At 40.7% G+C, this 20,431-nt stretch overlaps 1 pseudogene; it reads right to left on the bottom strand.

Annotated features, from left to right (window-relative positions):
• Window positions 1-694: 694 nt before the first annotated feature.
• LOC128290594 (amino acid transporter AVT6E-like) overlaps window positions 695-20,431 on the bottom strand; it is a 34,358-nt pseudogene continuing 14,621 nt past the window's right edge.

Here is a 20,431-nt window from a genome sequence, read left to right as displayed (position 1 = left end):
GAATACCAACTTTATGTTTACAGAGGCCTTGATGGAAACTAACATAAGCATTGATATATAACTTATCTAATAAGAATTACAAAATATGCGTAAAGTACCTGAGTATTTAGTATCAAGAGAACCATGTATTCAAAGGAAAAGAGCCAGATATTGATCAATGTATGCAAAACTTGGTCTATATTTCAAAACTGGAATAAAGCTTTCATCTAGTACCAAATACATACATATATAGAGACACAAACACACGAGCATACATCTTCCATTACCTAAATCATTTCTTGAAAATTAAAGATAAGTAAGCTTCTACAGGAAACTTAACGAAGGAAGCCAAATTGAGACAAAACACAAAAAAGAGTGGATGAAATAAGCTTAAAATTTAGGAATGTAATTAAAATATTATTTAAATGTTAGGAAAAACATTAAAAATTTAGGAATGTAATTAAATGTTAATTAAACATTGAAAACATAAAAGGAAAAACATGTTGAAAGAAACATAAATGTTAGGAAAAACATGTTACCTTGATTGAAATGGAAATGTTTTCTTAAGGGTTTATTTAGAGATGCTTGGGATTGATCTCTAATAATGTCGAGAGACTTCCCTACTCATTGCATTTGAAGAACAAAAGTGCATTTACAGTCGACAAAACAATCAAATGAGTTTTAAAATAAACAACATTTAATGATTGGTATAATATTAATTATATTGCATAATAACAGATGGGAATAAACAAATAAAATGATTAAAAAAAAACAGCCAGCAATTTGGTATAACATTAACAGGAGAAATAGGACCAAGCTCAATACCATTAAAAGACAGTAAGTTACATTGTATACATATTAAAAGACAAGAAGTCGTTGTTGCTCCAAAGAATTTGAAAGTTGTCCATATATTTGGGATCATAGTAGATCCAATATATATAAGCACTAATAATATTATCATTAATGCCAAAGACCTTTTTTACTCTCCGTGAGAGGAGTGATCCTCAAACACCAAGTTATCCACGGTCAGAGAGAAAAGTGAATAATAAGGAAAACCGAACCAAATGAAGAGCAAATATAATTCAAAGCAGTGCTAAAACGAATTCCCAGATTCCTATCAAAATTGGTCAAAACATCACTTTCGAGCTCATTGTATATAGGTTGAACATTGAAATGGCAAACATATGCATTAGTCATAATAGGGATAACTACTAGTAAATCCAAAATTGCCATTTTCGATCCAAAATCTGGGCTCCTCCTTGGAGCCTCTATCTTCCCTTCAATAAGCTTAATGAATGCAACAACAAAGCAAACCACAATGAAAACAACAGTTGTGACAGCCCAAAATTGACCCTAGTCGGAATGTGGTTTCGGGACCACAAAACCGAAGCATAAAAATAATTAAAACTTTATTTTGATACCTATAATATGTGCGTGCTCATGTATGACATTTTATGATGATTGATTTAGTGTTATAAAGGTGAATTTCACTAGAAAGGACTTGTGTGAGAAAACTTAGAAATGAGATAGGCAAATGTTGAAGAGGCCTATTGATGCACACTAGGAAAATGTTGTCCTTGCATGTCAAATTCCCCAAATTTGACTATAATGGCCGCCAAGGTGGGCATGATGGGCAAGGAAAACATGTTTCCAACATGTTTGGCTAGTGAGTCATGTAGGAAGTATTATAATAAAAATAAGCATAAAAAATGAAAAAAAAAAGAGAAAGATGAGCTTGGATGCCCCTTGCCGTGAGTTGAGAAAGAAGGAAGAAAAAATTTTGTTGTGTTCATCCATTTTCACTTCTTGGCCGAAAATACTAAGGAAAAGGGGAGGACTTTTGCTTCATGCTTGGGTTGGAAGAGATCTAGAAGGAGATTTGGCTAAGTTTGCATCAAGATTAAGGTATGTATGAGGTTGTGTTAGGAGTTTCATGCATGTTTTGGTTGCTAACTTGATGTGCATGTTAGCCATGGCTCAAATCCTTGTTATGCCATGGAAATGGTATTTGGCCAAAGTTGTTATGGTGATAAAGCCATTGCATGCTAAGTGTAAAGCTTGATGATGATGCATGCAATGATGGATTGTCTACTCTTGAGTAAGATTTTGAGTTTTCCTTTTGTTTAATCATGATTGAAGTTGAAAAGGAGCATGATTGTCATATTCGGCCATGATGCATTCATAAGCATGGTTCATGCTTCTTGCATGTTAGTTAAAATTTGTGTTTTGGATGGCTATGGACACCTTGAAATTCGCCATGCTCATATATGTATATATATGTTTGCACATGATGTTTGGTTATGAACTAAGTGATGAATATGTTTGTTTAAAGAAGAAGATGTTGAAGAATGAATGTGAAATTGCAAGCACATTCGGCCTAGCACACATATGAGTGCTCGATGCTATATTATAAGTTTTGAGCAACAATATGCAAAGCATTAACTAGTAAAATGCATGCTGTTTTTGTGAGGTATTAAGTGCATAATTGGCCTCAACATGTACATGAATATTCGGCCTTGGGTAGCCTATTGAAGGCCTTAGCTTTTCCTTGATGCTCGAATAAATTGTATTGAATTGCTTGATGTAGTATAAAATGTGCATGACCATTGTGTATTCAAGCTAAAGAGTGGCCATATGACCATTTAAACTCCTTGTCATATTCGCCATAAGCTAGCACAATGAGGTTTTAATAGATTGAATTTGTTTGAATTAGCTCAAGAGCTAAGAGGGCCACAATTGGACAAGGGAAGGAAAAAGTGATCGAATAGCCGTAAAAGCCGCTCGACAACATCCGAGGTAAGTCCTCAAGAAGTGACCTTAATTGAATTATGTGGAATGAAATATGGATGTATTGATTATTGATTTATGTGTGTATGAGTATTGAATTCTACCCGGGCTAAGTCCCAAGGCGATTATGCTAATGATTATAATTGTGTTTGAGCCTTAGTAACGAAAATGAAATATGTATGTCCAATGATTATTGATGTATGTGTGCATGAGAAATTGAATGATATCCGGCTAAGCCTCAAGACAATTATGTTGAAATTATATCCGGTTAAGACCAAGGCAATTGTGCTAGCGGCTATATCCGGCTAAGACCAAGGCATTCGTATGCGAGTCATTCTATCCGGGCTAAGACCAAGGCATTTGTGCACATGCTTATATCCGGTTATATTCAAGAATCTTGGGCTGGAGGTGAGTGTTGGTTGCTGTAATAAATTCAATTAGTACACTCGAGAAGCCCAAAGAATAAGGTACGCGTTTATATGTGCATTGAAAGTCGACATGTTTGAGCAACATTCGCTCAATCGACTAATGAATTTCAGTTATTGAATTGATTGATACTTTGTGAAAGTATATAATGATGAAGTGTGAAGTAAGAATGTGTATTAATGAAATGACGATTTGGCTATGTGAATGTATTGCTGTAATTAGAGTTGATTATATTCCTTGAGACTTACTAAGCATAAAAATGCTTACCCGTTACTTTGGCTCTGTTTTATAGATTTCGCCGATAGCAATCGGATTCGGGATCAATAAAGTCAAGTCATCCACACTATCAACGTCTCTATTTTGGTATAAATTTTGGTTGAACTTTGAAATGGCATGTATAGGACTACCCTTGTTGGTTAAATATGTTGTGATGTATTTGTGTACGGCCATGCGAAAATGGCTCGTAAAAGTGAAGTATCGACTTAGACTATTTGCGGTTTGTATATGTATATATTTGGTGTCATGATGTGACCATGGATTGGAAATGGGAATGTTGGTCACATGATCAGCCATTGGCATGGTTAAAATGATCATATATGAACCTATGTATGGCAAGACTAGTTGGTTCATGGAGACTACCAAATAGGTAAGACCTACCTTAAAACAGATGCTGCCAGCTGCAGTGACGTGAATGTGAAAAATCACCAAAATTTGTAGGAATGGTATTAAATAGTGAATAAGCTATGTAAATGAACCTTGATGAGTCTATTTTCATATGGAAGAAACGAAATGGTCATAGGAGTTACATGTTAAGAGATATTAAAGCTATTGTGAGACAGGGCCAGAACAGTTTCTGGGTCCCCTGTCGCAACTTTAAAATTTTCTATAAATTATCCAGAAAGAATTAGGAGTCATGCCTTATATGTACAGATTCCATTTTGAGTCTAGTTTCATTAGAAACAAACGGCACCAGTATTAAAGTTCTGTACAGTGAGATATTCAAGTTGTAACGCGCGAAGGTCAGAGCAGTCGATCCCTCTAACATGGGTGACTTTAACTAATAAACTGTACCAATTGGCCCGACCAAAAATTCTAGAAATAAATCCATGGATGGATACATGAGTCTAAATTCAGGGAAAATTTACGAAACTAGTTTTCGAGTTTTGAAACTCGAGATATGATTTTTAAGGCGACGGTGACGCAGTTTTCCAGCCTGACTGGAAATGTCAAATTGGTGGGCAAAACAAGTGAACTTGGTTTGTTAACCCTCGTGTCCGATAATCGGCGATGGTCTCGGGTTCGGGTGTTACAATTTTATTGGTATCGAGCCTTTGTTTAGTCGATTCTAGGACTACCGTGATGTGTTTGGGGTCTAGCTATACATGCCATTAAATGATGAATCGATAGTGTGGTGATTTCGACAATTTGACTTTGTGTTTGTTTATAGCAATGGATCCCGATCCCAACCGAGCGATAGCTGATGATGTGGAGAGTGTGGCGCCTGCTCGCAAAGGGACAATGCGGCGGACTCTCAACCTATGGCCAACAATCCGAATGATGAGGCTAGGCAAGCCTTTTATAGTGTGATGAACGAATGGTTTAATCAATACATTCGAACTAACACTACTGTTCCACAACCTCCATTCGAAAAATGCAACCCCGCACCTACAATACCTCCGTGGATCGACCAAATAAGGTCAAGTAAGCCCCAATGATGTGATTCAAAACATGGGGCCACTGAATTTAAGGCTACGGATGATGATGATGCCGAAGCGAGCTGAATTTTGGTTGGATAACACTATCCGGTGCTCGATGAGCTATCCTGTACACCGATGAGTGCTTAAAGTGTACCATCTCCTTGCTACGTGAGTCCGCCTACTATTGGTGGAGTACTCGACTTCGTGGTACCTAGAGAGCAAGTGACTTGGGAATTCTTTCAAACCGAAGTTCAAAAAAAGTATATCGATCGAGATTCATCGACCAAAAGCGAAGGAATTCCTTGACCTTAAGCAAGGTTCTATGTCGCCATCGATCACGAACGAAAATTTGTGAGGCTTAGCCATGCACGCGAGAATGCATTTCGTCCAAGCCATTATGTAAACGCTTCGAGGATGGGCTGAATGATGATATAAGGATGTTCGTTGGCATTCTCGAGATACGAGAGTTCGTAGTACTTGTTGAGCGAGCTTGTAAAGTCAAGAGCATAGAAAGGAGAAACAAAAAGCTGATGTGGGAACCGGAGAATTCGAAAGAGGTCCTCGGAAAGTCTCTTCAACAAGCATCGAAGAGATTTTGAGATGATGCGAGCCGGTCTAGAGGCGTTTGGGCTTTTCTAGACGAGGACGCGATCGACCCCTGTGACCACACGAGTCACTTCGATCGCCGATGGTGGAAATGATCGTAGAGAGGGCGGAGTGTCCACATTGTGGCAAATGGCATTCGGGAGCTGTTGGTTTCGTGATCGCTCTGCTATAAGTGTGGGTCGGCCGACCATTTTATGAAGGATTGCCCGAGGATGCATGAACAGAATGTAAGTCGAGTGGAAACCCGGTGCTACCATCGCCGAGGTAGGCCACCTAGAAATATGGGCAATGTCATGGCGGTCGAGAGGATCTAGAGATGCTACCATCGATCCGAGGCTCGTGCTCTGCAAGGACTTATGCCATACGCCGCATGCGTGAAGATGCTGCTCTCCGGATGTCATTACGGTACTTTCACTCTTTTCAATACAAATGTGATTGCTTTGATTGACCCCGGTTCTACTCATTCATATATATGTGAAACCTTAGCATCCAAAGAAGACTCGCCTATTGAGTCTCTCGAGTTTGTAATTCGGTGTCAAACCCTTGGGTCATTACGTGCTTGTCAACAAAGTGTGCAAGAAAAGTCCCTAGTGTTCCGAGGTTCTTGTTTTCCATGGACTTGATGCTTTTGCCGCTCGATGAGTTCGACGTTATTCTTGGTTTGGATTGGTTGACCATGCACGATGCGGGTGTAAATTGCAAGAGCAAGACTATCGATTTGAGGTGCGCGAATAATGAAATAATTCGGGTTGAGTCTACGGACTTAAAGGGGTTGCCAGCGGTAATATCAGCGATGGTGGCCCAGAAATATGTAAGAAAAGGGTGCGAAGTGTACCTTGCGTACGTGCTCGATGACAAGGAATCAGAAAAGAAACCCGAATCTGTGCCCGTAGTTTGTGAATACCCGGATGTTTTCCCCGAAGAATTGCCGGGTTTACCACCTGTTCGGGAAATAGAATTTGGCATCGAATTGGTACCTGGTACCACTCCAATTTCGATAGCTCCGTATCGTATGGCACCAACGGAATTAAAGGAGTTGAAAGCTCAGTTGCAAGAATTGGTGGATAGAGGTTTTGCTCGCCCGAGTTTTTCGCCTTGGGGTGCGCCAGTGTTGTTCGTGAAGAAGAAGGATGGAACCATGCGGCTGTGCATCGACTATCGTCAGCTTAATAAAGCGACGATAAAGAACAAATATCCGTTGCCACGTATTGATGACTTGTTCGATCAACTGAAGGGAGCCTCGGTGTTCTCGAAAATAGATTTGAGATCGGGCTATTATCAATTGCGAATCCGAGATTCGGACGTACCCAAGACTGCCTTCAGAACGAGATATGGTCACTATGAGTTCCTAGTGATGCCGTTTGGGCTCACTAATGCCCCTGCGGTATTTATGGATTTAATGAATCGGATCTTCAGACCATATTTGGATCGATTCGTAGTCGTGTTCATTGATGACATCTTGGTCTATTCAAGAAATGAGACCGAACATCTGAACACTGCGGTTAGTCTTGCAAATCTTACCGGATAAGCAATTATATGCTAAGTTCAAAGCAAGTGTGAGTTCGTTAAGAGAGGTTAGCTTCTTGGGTCATGTGGTATTCAGATCGGTATTCGAGTCGAATTCGAATAAAATTTCAGCCATACTTAATTGGAAGCCTCAGAAATATTATCGAGGTTCGAGCTTTTTGGGCTTCTTAGGTTATTACCGACGATTTGTAAAGGCTTCTCAACGATAGCCACGCCGATGACGGCTACTCCAAAAGGATGTTAAGTTCGAATGGACGAGAAATGCCAAAAAGTTTCGATCAATGAAAACTTATTTGATGAAGCCCCAATTTTAGTGCAACCCGAATCGGCAAAGAGTTTGTCATCTATAGTGACGCCTCCTCCTTGGGTTAGGTTGCGTATTGATGCAAGAAGGTCGAGTTGTGGCCTATGCGCGTCGAGGCAATTAAAGCCACACGAGAAAAATTATCCGACCCATGATCTCGAATTGGCGCCATTGTGTTCGCCTTAAAGATATGGCGACATTACTTATTTGGTGAAAGGTGCCATGTGTACTCGGATCACAAAAGTCTCAAATATTTGATGACCCAAAGAGACTTAAATCTGCGACAAAGACGTTGGCTCGAGTGTTAAAGGATTATGAGTGATCATTGACTATCACCCGGGAAAGGCGAATGTGGTTGCGGATGCCTTGAGTCGTAAATCATTATTCGCTTCTGAGCGATGAACGTGCACTTGTGCATTCGATCCGATAGTGTATTAGTAGCTGAATTGAAAGCCAAACCACTGTTGATACATCAAATTCGAGAAGCTCGTAAAGTCGACGACGAGTTGGTACGCAAAAGCGGCCGAGTGTGCCGAACAAGGACTCGGAATTTCAAATCGATGATGACGATTGTTTGAGGTTCAAAAGTCGTCTGTGTGTTCCAAAGAATTGAACTCATTTCGATAATTTCAATGAAGCCCATTGTAGCCGAATGGCAATCCACCCGGAGTCTGAAGATGTACAATGATTTGAAACGTCGGTTTTGGTGGCATGGTATGAAGCGAGACATCTCCGACTTTGTTTCGAGATATTTAATATGTCAACAAGTGAAAGCGGAACATCGGTGCCTTGAGATTACTTCACCAATCACGATACCGAGTGGAAATGGGATCGAGTCACAATGGACTTTGTATCCGGACCGCCATTGTCGACAAGTAAGAAGGATGCGGTTTGGGTCGTGGTAGATCGATTGACTAAGTCGGCCCACTTTGTCCCCGTACATATGGATTTTTCAATGGACAAATTAGCCGAATTGTACGTTTCTCAGATTGTGAAATTACACGGGGTGCCTATTTCCATCGTGTCGGATAGAGATCCGAGATTTACCTCGCGATTTTGGAAAAAGTTGCAAGAAGCTTTGGGTACCAAGTTGCATTGCAGCACCGCCTTTCACCCCCAAACCGATGGTCAATCCAAGCGGATAATTCAGATACTTGAGGATATGTTAAGATGTTGCGTCCTCGAGTTTAGTGGTTCATGGGAACGGTATTTGCCGTTGATTGAATTCGCTTACAACAACAGCTTTCAATCAAGTATTAAGATGGCACCCTACGAGGCTTTGTACGGTCGTAAATGCCGTACACCATTGTTTTGGACTGAGCTTGGTGAAAGCAAGATTTTCGGTGGATTTGATTAGGGATGCTGAATGTAAAGTGAAAGTAATCCGTGAAAGTCTCAAGATAGCCTCCGATCGTCAAGTCGTCGACGCGGATCTCAAGCGTAAGGATATCGAGTATCGGTGGGTGATAAAGTGTTTCTCAAGGTATCGCCTTGGAAAAAGATACTCGATTCGTAGTAAAGGCAAGCCGAGCCCGAGGTTCATTGGGCCATATGAGATATCCGAGCGAGTTGGTCCGATGGCATATCATTTGATTTTGCCCTCGAACTCAAAAAGGTTCACGATGTCTTTCATGTTTCGATGCTTCGACGCTATAGATCCGATCCATCGCACGTGATTAGTCCATCGAAATTGAAATTCAAGCTAATATGAGTTATGAGGAAGAACCGATTCGTATCCTATCACGAGAAGTGAAAGAGTTATAAACAAGCGGGTTCCGCTAGTGAAAGTGTTATGGCTCAAGCACGTGATAGAAGAAGCTACTTGGGAGACCGAGAACTCTATGAAAGAGCGATATCCAAACCTATTTACAGTAAGATTTTCGGGACGAAAATTTCTTAAGTGGGGAGAGTTGTGACACCCAAAATTGACCCTAGTCGAATGTGGTTTGGGACCACAAAACCAAGCATAAAAATAATTAAAATTTATTTTGATACCTATAATATGTGCGTGCTCATGTATGACATTTTATGATGATTGATTTAGTGTTATAAAGGTGAATTTCACTAGAAAGGACTTGTGTGAGAAAACTTAGAAATGAGATAGGCAAATGTTGAAGAGGCCTATTGATGCACACTAGGAAAATGTTGTCCTTGCATGTCAAATTCCCCAAATTTGACTATAATGGCCGGCCAAGGTGGGCATGATGGGCAAGGGAAAACATGTTTCCAACATGTTTGGCTAGTGAGTCATGTAGGAAGTATTATAATAAAAATAAGCATAAAAAATGAAAAAAAAAAAAAGAGAAAGATGAGCTTGGATGCCCCCTTGCCGTGAGTTGAGAAAGAAGGAAGAAAAAAATTTTTGTTGTGTTCATCCATTTTCACTTCTTGGCCGAAAATACTAAGGAAAAAGGGGGAGGACTTTTGCTTCATGCTTGGGTTGGAAGAGATCTAGAAGGAGATTTGGCTAAGTTTGCATCAAGATTAAGGTATGTATGAGGTTGTGTTAGGAGTTTCATGCATGTTTTGGTTGCTAACTTGATGTGCATGTTAGCCATGGCTCAAATCCTTGTTATGCCATGGAAATGGTATTTGGCCAAAGTTGTTATGGTGATAAAGCCATTGCATGCTAAGTGTAAAGCTTGATGATGATGCATGCAATGATGGATTGTCTACTCTTGAGTAAGATTTTGAGTTTTCTTTTTGTTTAATCATGATTGAAGTTGAAAAGGAGCATGATTGTCATATTCGGCCATGATGCATTCATAAGCATGGTTCATGCTTCTTGCATGTTAGTTAAAATTTGTGTTTTGGATGGCTATGGACACCTTGAAATTCGCCATGCTCATATATGTATATATATGTTTGCACATGATGTTTGGTTATGAACTAAGTGATGAATATGTTTGTTTAAAGAAGAAGATGTTGAAGAATGAATGTGAAATTGCAAGCACATTCGGCCTAGCACACATATGAGTGCTCGATGCTATATTATAAGTTTTGAGCAACAATATGCAAAGCATTAACTAGTAAAATGCATGCTGTTTTGTGAGGTATTAAGTGCATAATTGGCCTCAACATGTACATGAATATTCGGCCTTGGGTAGCCTATTGAAGGCCTTAGCTTTTCCTTGATGCTCGAATAAATTGTATTGAATTGCTTGATGTAGTATAAAATGTGCATGACCATTGTGTATTCAAGCTAAAGAGTGGCCATATGACCATTTAAACTCCTTGTCATATTCGCCATAAGCTAGCACAATGAGGTTTTAATAGATTGAATTTGTTTGAATTAGCTCAAGAGCTAAGAGGGCCACAATTGGACAAGGGAAGGAAAAAGTGATCGAATAGCCGAAAAGCCGCTCGACAACATCCGAGGTAAGTCCTCAAGAAGTGACCTTAATTGAATTATGTGGAATGAAATATGGATGTATTGATTATTGATTTATGTGTGTATGAGTATTGAATTCTACCGGGCTAAGTCCCAAGGCGATTATGCTAATGATTATAATTGTGTTTGAGCCTTAGTAACTGAAAATGAAATATGTATGTCCAATGATTATTGATGTATGTGTGCATGAGAAATTGAATGATATCCGGCTAAGCCCCAAGACAATTATGTTGAAATTATATCCGGGTTAAGACCAAGGCAATTGTGCTAGCGGCTATATCAGGGCTAAGACCCAAAGGCATTAAATGAAGTCATTCTATCCGGGCTAAGACCAAGGCATTTGTGCACATGCTTATATCCGGTTATATTCAAGAATCTTGGGCTGGAGGTGAGTGTTGGTTGCTGTAATAAATTCAATTAGTACACGAGAAGCCCAAAGAATAAGGTACGTTTATATGTGCATTGAAAGTCGACATGTTTGAGCAACATTCGCTCAATCGACTAATGAATTTCAGTTATTGAATTGATTGATACTTTGTGAAAGTATATAATGATGAAGTGTGAAGTAAGAATGTGTATTAATGAAATGACGATTTGGCTATGTGAATGTATTGCTGTAATTAGAGTTGATTATATTCCTTGAGACTTACTAAGCATAAAAATGCTTACCCCGTTACTTTGGCTCTCTGTTTTATAGATTTCGCTCGATAGCAATCGGATTCGGGATCAATAAAGTCGAAGTCATCCACACTATCAACGCCTCTATTTTGGTATAAATTTTTGGTTGAACTTTGAAATGGCATGTATAGGACTACCCCTTGTTGGTTAAATATGTTGTGATGTATTTGTGTACGGCCATGCGAAAATGGCTCGTAAAAGTGAAGTATCGACTTAGACTATTTGCGGTTTGTATATGTATATATTTGGTGTCATGATGTGACCATGGATTGGAAATGGGAATGTTGGTCACATGATCAGCCATTGGCATGGTTAAAATGATCATATATGAACCTATGTATGGCAAGACTAGTTGGTTCATGGAGACTACCAAATAGGTAAGACCTACCTTAAAAACAGATGCTGCCAGCTGCAGTGACGTGAATGTGAAAAATCACCAAAATTTGTAGGAATGGTATTAAATAGTGAATAAGCTATGTAAATGAACCTTGATGAGTCTATTTTCATATGGAAGAAACGAAATGGTCATAGGAGTTACATGTTAAGAGATATTAAAGCTATTGTGAGACAGGGCCAGAACGGTTTCTGGGTCCCCTGTCGCAACTTTAAAAATCTTCTATAAATTATCCAGAAAGAATTAGGAGTCATGCCTTATATTTAAAGATTCCATTTTGAGTCTAGTTTCATTAGAAACAAACGGCACCAGTATTAAAGTTCTGTACAGTGAGATATTCAAGTTGTAACGCGCGAAGGTCAGAGCAGTCGATCCCTCTAACATGGGTGACTTTAACTAATAAACTGTACCAATTGGCCCGACCAAAAATTCTAGAAATAAATCCATGGATGGATACATGAGTCTAAATTCAAGGAAAATTTACGAAACTAGTTTCCGAGTTTTGAAACTCGAGATATGATTTTAAAGCGACGGTGACGCAGTTTTCCATCCTGACTGGAAATGTCAAATTGGTGGGCAAAACAAGTGAACTTGGTTTGTTAACCTCGTGTCCGACTAACGGCGATGGTCTCGGGTTCGGGTGTTACAATTTTATTGGTATCGAGCCACTGTTTAGTCGATTCTAGGACTACCGTGATGTGTTTGGGGTCTAGCTATACATGCCATTAAATGATGAATCGATAGTGTGGTGATTTCGACAATTTGACTTTGTGTTTGTTTATAGCAATGGATCCCGATCCCAACCGAGCGATAGCTGATGATGTGGAGAGTGTGGCGCTGCTCCCGCGCAAGGGACAAAGTCTTGACGGACTCTCAACCTATGGCCAACAATCCGAATGATGAGGCTAGGCAAGCCTTTTATAGTGTGATGAACGAATGGTTTAATCAATACATTCGAACTAACACTACTGTTCCACAACCTCCATTCCCGAAAAATGCAACCCAAGACCTACAATACCTCGGTGATCGACCAAATAAGGTCAAGTAAGCCCCAATGACGTGATTCGAAAACATGGGGCCCTTGAATTTAAGGCTACGGATGATGATGATGCCGAAGCGAGCTGAATTTTGGTTGGATAACACTATCCCGTGCTCGATGAGCTATCCTGTACACCCGATGAGTGCTTAAAGTGTACCATCTCCTTGCTACGTGAGTCCGCCTACTATTGGTGGAGTACTCGACTTCGTGGTACCTAGAGAGCAAGTGACTTGGGAATTCTTTCAAACCGAAGTTCAAAAAGTATATCATCGAGATTCATCGACCAAAAGCGAAGGGAATTCCTTGACCTTAAGCAAGGTTCTATGTCGCCATCGACTACTGAACGAAAATTTGTGAGGCTTAGCAGAGACGCGAGAATGCATTTCGTCCAAGCCATTATGTGTAAACGCTTGAGGATGGGCTGAATGATGATATAAGGATGTTCGTTGGCATTCTCGAGATACGAGAGTTCGTAGTACTTGTTGAGCGAGCTTGTAAAGTCAAGAGCATAGAAAGGAGAAACAAAAGCTGATGTGGGAACCGGAGAATTCGAAGAGGTCCTCGGAAAGTCTCTTCAACAAGCATCGAAGAGATTTCGAGATGATGCGAGCCGGTCTAGAGGCGTTTGGGCTTTTCTAGACGAGGACGCGATCGACCCCCGTGACACACGAGTCACTTCGATCGCCTGATGGTGGAAATGATCGCCGAGAGAGGGCGAGTGTCCACATTGTGGCAAATGGCATTCGGGAGCTGTTGGTTTCGTGATCGCTCTCGCTATAAGTGTGGGTCGGCCGACCACTTTATGAAGGATTGCCCGAGGATGCATGAGCAGAATGTAAGTCGAGTGGAAACCCGGTGCTACCACCGCCGAGGTAGGCCACCTAGAAATATGGGCAATGTCGATTGGCGGTCGAGAGGATCTAGAGATGCTACCATCGATCTCGAGGCTCGTGCTCTGCAAGGACTTATGCCATACGCCGCACGTGAGGATGCCGCCTCCGGATGTCATTACGGTACTTTCACTCTTTTCAATAGAAATGTAATTGCTTTGATTGACCCCGGTTCTACTCATTCATATATATGTGAAACCTTAGCATCCAAAGAAGACTCGCCTATTGAGTCTCATCGAGTTTGTAATTCGGTGTCAAACCCTTGGGTCATTACGTGCTTGTCAACAAAGTGTGCAAGAAAAGTCCCCTAGTGTTCCGAGGTTCTTGTTTTCCGCGGACTTGATGCTTTTGCCGCTCGATGAGTTCGACGTTATTCTTGGTTTGGATTGGTTGACCATGCACGATGCGGTGTAAATTGCAAGAGCAAGACTATCGATTTGAGGTGCGCGAATAATGAAATAATTCGGGTTGAGTCTACTGGACTTAAAGGGGTTGCGGTGAGTAATATCGATGGTGGCCCGTAAATATGTAAGAAAAGGGTGCGGCGTACCTTGCGTCGTGCTTTCGATGACAAGGAATCGTAAAAGAAACCCGAATCTGTGCCCGTAGTTTGTGAATACCGGATGTTTTCCCAAGAATTGCCGGGTTTACCACTGCTCGGGAAATAGAATTTGGCATCGAATTGGTACTGGTACCACTCAATTTCGATAGCTCCGTGATCGTATGGCACCAACGAATTAAAGGAGTTGAAAGCTCGGTTGCAAGAATTGGTGGATAGAGGTTTTGCTCGCCGAGTTTTTCGCCTTGGGGTGCGCTAGTGTTGTTCGTGAAGAAGAAGGATGGAACCATGCGGTTTGTAGATCGACTATCGTCGACTTAATAAAGCGACGATAAAGAACAAATATCCGTTGCCATGTATTGATGACTTGTTCGATCAAGCTGAAGGGAGCCTCGGTGTTCTCGAAAATAGATTTGAGATCGGGCTATTATCAATTGCGAATCCGAGATTGGACGTACCCAAGACCGCCTTGAGCGAGATATGGTCACTATGAGTTCCTAGTGATGCCGCTTGGGCTCACTAATGCCCTAACGGTATTTATGGATTTAATGAATCGGATCTTGAGACCATATTTGGATCGATTCGTAGTCGTGTTCATTGATGACATCTTGGTCTATTCAAGAAATGAGACCGAACATTTGAACACCGCGGTTAGTGCCGCAAATCTTACGGGATAAGCAATTATATGCTAAGTTCAGCAAGTGTGAGTTCGGTGATAAAGTGTTTCTCAAGGTATCGCTTGGAAAAAGATACTCAGATTCTACCGTAAGGGCAAGCCGAGCCCGAGGTTCATTGGGCCATATGAGATATCCGAAGCGAGTCGGTCCAAAGTGGCATATCGTTTGATTTTGCCCCCGAACTCAAAAAGGTTCACGATGTCTTTCATGTTTCGATGCTTCGACGCTATAGATCCGATCCATCGCACGTGATTAGTCCATCGAAATTGAAATTCAAGCTAATATGAGTTATGAGGAAGAACCGATTCAGTATCCTATCACGAGAAGTGAAAGAGTTATGAAACAAGCGGGTTCCGCTAGTGAAAGTGTTATGGCTCAAGCACGCAGGATAGAAGAAGCTACTTGGGAGACCGAGAACTCTATGAAAGAGCGATATCCAAACCTATTTACTGTGTAAGATTTTTGGGACGAAAATTTCTTAAGTGGGGAGAGTTGTGACACCCAAAATTGACCCTAGTCGAATGTGGTTTCGGGACCACAAAACCAAGCATAAAAATAATTAAAATTTATTTTGATACCTATAATATGTGCGTGCTCATGTATGACATTTTATGATGATTGATTTAGTGTTATAAAGGTGAATTTCACTAGAAAGGACTTGTGTGAGAAAACTTAGAAATGAGATAGGCAAATGTTGAAGAGGCCTATTGATGCACACTAGGAAAATGTTGTCCTTGCATGTCAAATTCCCCAAATTTGACTATAATGGCCGGCCAAGGTGGGCATGATGGGCAAGGGAAAACATGTTTCCAACATGTTTGGCTAGTGAGTCATGTAGGAAGTATTATAATAAAAATAAGCATAAAAAAATGAAAAAAAAAAAAAAAGAGAAAGATGAGCTTGGATGCCCCCTTGCCGTGAGTTGAGAAAGAAGGAAGAAAAAAATTTTTGTTGTGTTCATCCATTTTCACTTCTTGGCCGAAAATACTAAGGAAAAAGGGGGAGGACTTTTGCTTCATGCTTGGGTTGGAAGAGATCTAGAAGGAGATTTGGCTAAGTTTGCATCAAGATTAAGGTATGTATGAGGTTGTGTTAGGAGTTTCATGCATGTTTTGGTTGCTAACTTGATGTGCATGTTAGCCATGGCTCAAATCCTTGTTATGCCATGGAAATGGTATTTGGCCAAAGTTGTTATGGTGATAAAGCCATTGCATGCTAAGTGTAAAGCTTGATGATGATGCATGCAATGATGGATTGTCTACTCTTGAGTAAGATTTTGAGTTTTCCTTTTGTTTAATCATGATTGAAGTTGAAAAGGAGCATGATTGTCATATTCGGCCATGATGCATTCATAAGCATGGTTCATGCTTCTTGCATGTTAGTTAAAATTTGTGTTTTGGATGGCTATGGACACCTTGAAATTCGCCATGCTCATATATGTATATATATGTTTGCACATGATGTTTGGTTATGAACTAAGTGATGAATATGTTTGTTTAAAGAAGAAGATGTTGAAGAATGAATGTGAAATTGCAAGCATTATTCTGCCTAGCACACATATGAGTGCTCGATGCTATATTATAAGTTTTGAGCAACAATATGCAAAGCATTAACTAGTAAAATGCATGCTGTTTTTGTGAGGTATTAAGTGCATAATTGGCCTCAACATGTACATGAATATTGGCCTTGGGTAGCCTATTGAAGGCCTTAGCTTTTCCTTGATGCTCGAATAAATTGTATTGAATTGCTTGATGTAGTATAAAATGTGCATGACCATTGTGTATTCAAGCTAAAGAGTGGCCATATGACCATTTAAACTCCTTGTCATATTCGCCATAAGCTAGCACAATGAGGTTTTAATAGATTGAATTTGTTTGAATTAGCTCAAGAGCTAAGAGGGCCACAATTGGACAAGGGAAGGAAAAAGTGATCGAATAGCCGTAAAAGCCGTTCGACAACATCCGAGGTAAGTCCTCAAGAAGTGACCTTAATTGAATTATGTGGAATGAAATATGGATGTATTGATTATTGATTTATGTGTGTATGAGTATTGAATTCTACCGGGCTAAGTCCCGAAGGCGATTATGCTAATGATTATAATTGTGTTTGAGCCTTAGTAACGAAAATGAAATATGTATGTCCAATGATTATTGATGTATGTGTGCATGAGAAATTGAATGATATCCGGCTAAGCCCCAAGACAATTATGTTGAAATTATATCCGGTTAAGACCAAGGCAATTGTGCTAGCGGCTATATCCGGCTAAGCTCAAGGCATTCGTATGAAGTCATTCTATCCGGCTAAGACCAAGGCATTTGTGCACATGCTTATATCCGGTTATATTCAAGAATCTTGGGCTGGAGGTGAGTGTTGGTTGCTGTAATAAATTCAATTAGTACACTCGAGAAGCCCAAAGAATAAGGTACGCGTTTATATGTGCATTGAAAGTCGACATGTTTGAGCAACATTCGCTCAATCGACTAATGAATTTCAGTTATTGAATTGATTGATACTTTGTGAAAGTATATAATGATGAAGTGTGAAGTAAGAATGTGTATTAATGAAATGACGATTTGGCTATGTGAATGTATTGCTGTAATTAGAGTTGATTATATTCCTTGAGACTTACTAAGCATAAAAATGCTTACCCGTTACTTTGGCTCTCTGTTTTATAGATTTATTTCGATAGCAATCGGATTCGGGATCAATAAAGTCAAGTCATCCACACTATCAACGTCTCTATTTTGGTATAAATTTTTGGTTGAACTTTGAAATGGCATGTATAGGACTACCCCTTGTTGGTTAAATATGTTGTGATGTATTTGTGTACGGCCATGCGAAAATGGCTCGTAAAAGTGAAGTATCGACTTAGACTATTTGCGGTTTGTATATGTATATATTTGGTGTCATGATGTGACCATGGATTGGAAATGGGAATGTTGGTCACATGATCAGCCATTGGCATGGTTAAAATGATCATATATGAACCTATGTATGGCAAGACTAGTTGGTTCTTGGAGACTACCAAATAGGTAAGACCTACCATAAAAACAGATGCTGCCAGCTGCAGTGACGTGAATGTGAAAAATCACCAAAATTTGTAGGAATGGTATTAAATAGTGAATAAGCTATGTAAATGAACCTTGATGAGTCTATTTTCATATGGAAGAAACGAAACGGTCATAGGAGTTACATGTTAAGAGATATTAAAGCTATTGTGAGACAGGGCCAGAACGGTTTCTGGGTCCCCTGTCGCAACTTTAAAAATTTTCTATAAATTATACAGAAAGAATTAGGAGTCATGCCTTATATGTACAGATCCCATTTTGAGTCTAGTTTCATTAGAAACAAACGGCACCAGTATTAAAGTTCTGTACAGTGAGATATTCAAGTTGTAACGCGCGAAGGTCAGAGCAGTCGATCCCTGTAACATGGGTGACTTTAACTAATAAACTGTGCCAATTGGCCCGACCAAAAATTCTAGAAATAAATCCATGGATGGATACATGAGTCTAAATTCAGGGAAAATTTACGAAACTAGTTTCCGAGTTTTGAAACTCGAGATATGATTTTTAAGGCGACGGTGACGCAGTTTTCCAGCCTGACTGGAAATGTCAAATTGGTGGGCAAAACAAGTGAACTTGATTTGTTAACCCCTCGTGTCCGACACCGGCGATGGTCTCGGGTTCAGGGTGTTACAATTTTATTGGTATCAGAGCCACTGTTTAGTCGATTCTAGGACTACCGTGATGTGTTTGGGGTCTAGCTATACATGCCATTAAATGATGAATCGATAGTGTGGTGATTTCTGACAATTTGACTTTGTGTTTGTTTATAGCAATGGATCCCGATCCCAACCGAGCGATAGCTGATGATGTGGAGAGTGTGGCCTCTGCTCCCGCAAGAAGGGACAGCGCCGCGGACTCTCAACCTATGGCCAACAATCCGAATGATGAGGCTAGGCAAGCCTTTTATAGTGTGATGAACGAATGGTTTAATCAATACATTCGAACTAACACTACTGTTCCACAACCTCCATTCCCGACAAATGCAACCCCGCACCTACAATACCTCCGTTGGATGACCAAATAAGGTCAAGTAAGCCCCAATGACAGGATTCGAAAACATGGGGCCACTGAATTTAAGGCTACGGATGATGATGATGCCGAAGCGAGCTGAATTTTGGTTGGATAACACTATCCCGTGCTCGATGAGCTATCCTGTACACCGATGAGTGCTTAAAGTGTACCATCTCCTTGCTACGTGAGTCCGCCTACTATTGGTGGAGTACTCGACTGTGGTACCTAGAGAGCAAGTGACTTGGGAATTCTTTCAAACCGAGTTAGAAAAAAGTATATCATCGAGATTCATCGACCAAAAGCGAAGGGAATTCCTTGACCTTAAGCAAGGTTCTATGTCGCCATCGACTACGAACGAAAATTTGTGAGGCTTAGCCAGACGCGCGAGAATGCATTTCGTCCAAGCCATTATGTGTAAACGCCGAGGATGGGCTGAATGATGATATAAGGATGTTCGTTGGCATTCTCGAGATACGAGAGTTCGTAGTACTTGTTGAGCGAGCTTGTAAAGTCAAGAGCTTAGAAAGGAGAAACAAAAAGCGATGTGGGAACCGGAGAATTCGAAGAGGTCCTCGGAAAGTCTCTTCAACAAGCATCGAAGAGATTTCGAGATGATGCGAGCCGGTCTAGAGGCGTTTGGGCTTTTCTAGACGAGGACGCGATCGACCCCCGTGACCACACGAGTCACTTCGATCGCTGATGGTGGAAATGATCGCCGAGAGAGGCGAGTGTCCACATTGTGGCAAATGGCATTCGGGAGTGTTGGTTTCGTGATCGCTCTCGCTATAAGTGTGGGTCGGTGACCACTTTATGAAGGATTGCCCGAGGATGCATGAACAGAATGTAAGTCGAGTGGAAACCCGGGTGCTACCAACGCCGAGGTAGGCCACCTAGAAATATGGGCAATGTCGATGGCGGTCGAGAGGATCTAGAGATGCTACCATCGATCCGAGGCTCGTGCTCTGCAAGGACTTATGCCATACGCGCAAGACGTGAGGATCTTGCCTCTCCGGATGTCATTACCAGTACTTTCACTCTTTTCAATACAAATGTGATTGCTTTGATTGACCCCGGTTCTACTCATTCATATATATGTGAAACCTTAGCATCCAAGAAGACTCGCCTATTGAGTCTCATGAGTTTGTAATTCGGTGTCAAACCCTTGGGTCATTACGTGCTTGTCAACAAAGTGTGCAAGAAAAGTCCCCTAGTGTTCCGAGGTTCTTGTTTTCCGGCGGACTTGATGCTTTTGCCGTTCGATGAGTTCGACGTTATTCTTGGTTTGGATTGGTTGACCATGCACGATGCGGTTGTAAATTGCAAGAGCAAGACTATCGATTTGAGGTGCGCGAATAATGAAATAATTCGGGTTGAGTCTACGGACTTAAAGGGGTTGCC

This window comes from Gossypium arboreum, chromosome 3 (genome assembly GCF_025698485.1).
Source record: "Gossypium arboreum isolate Shixiya-1 chromosome 3, ASM2569848v2, whole genome shotgun sequence".
In the NCBI taxonomy this organism is placed as follows: domain Eukaryota; kingdom Viridiplantae; phylum Streptophyta; class Magnoliopsida; order Malvales; family Malvaceae; genus Gossypium; species Gossypium arboreum.
This window is presented reverse-complemented; position numbering and strand designations above follow the sequence as displayed.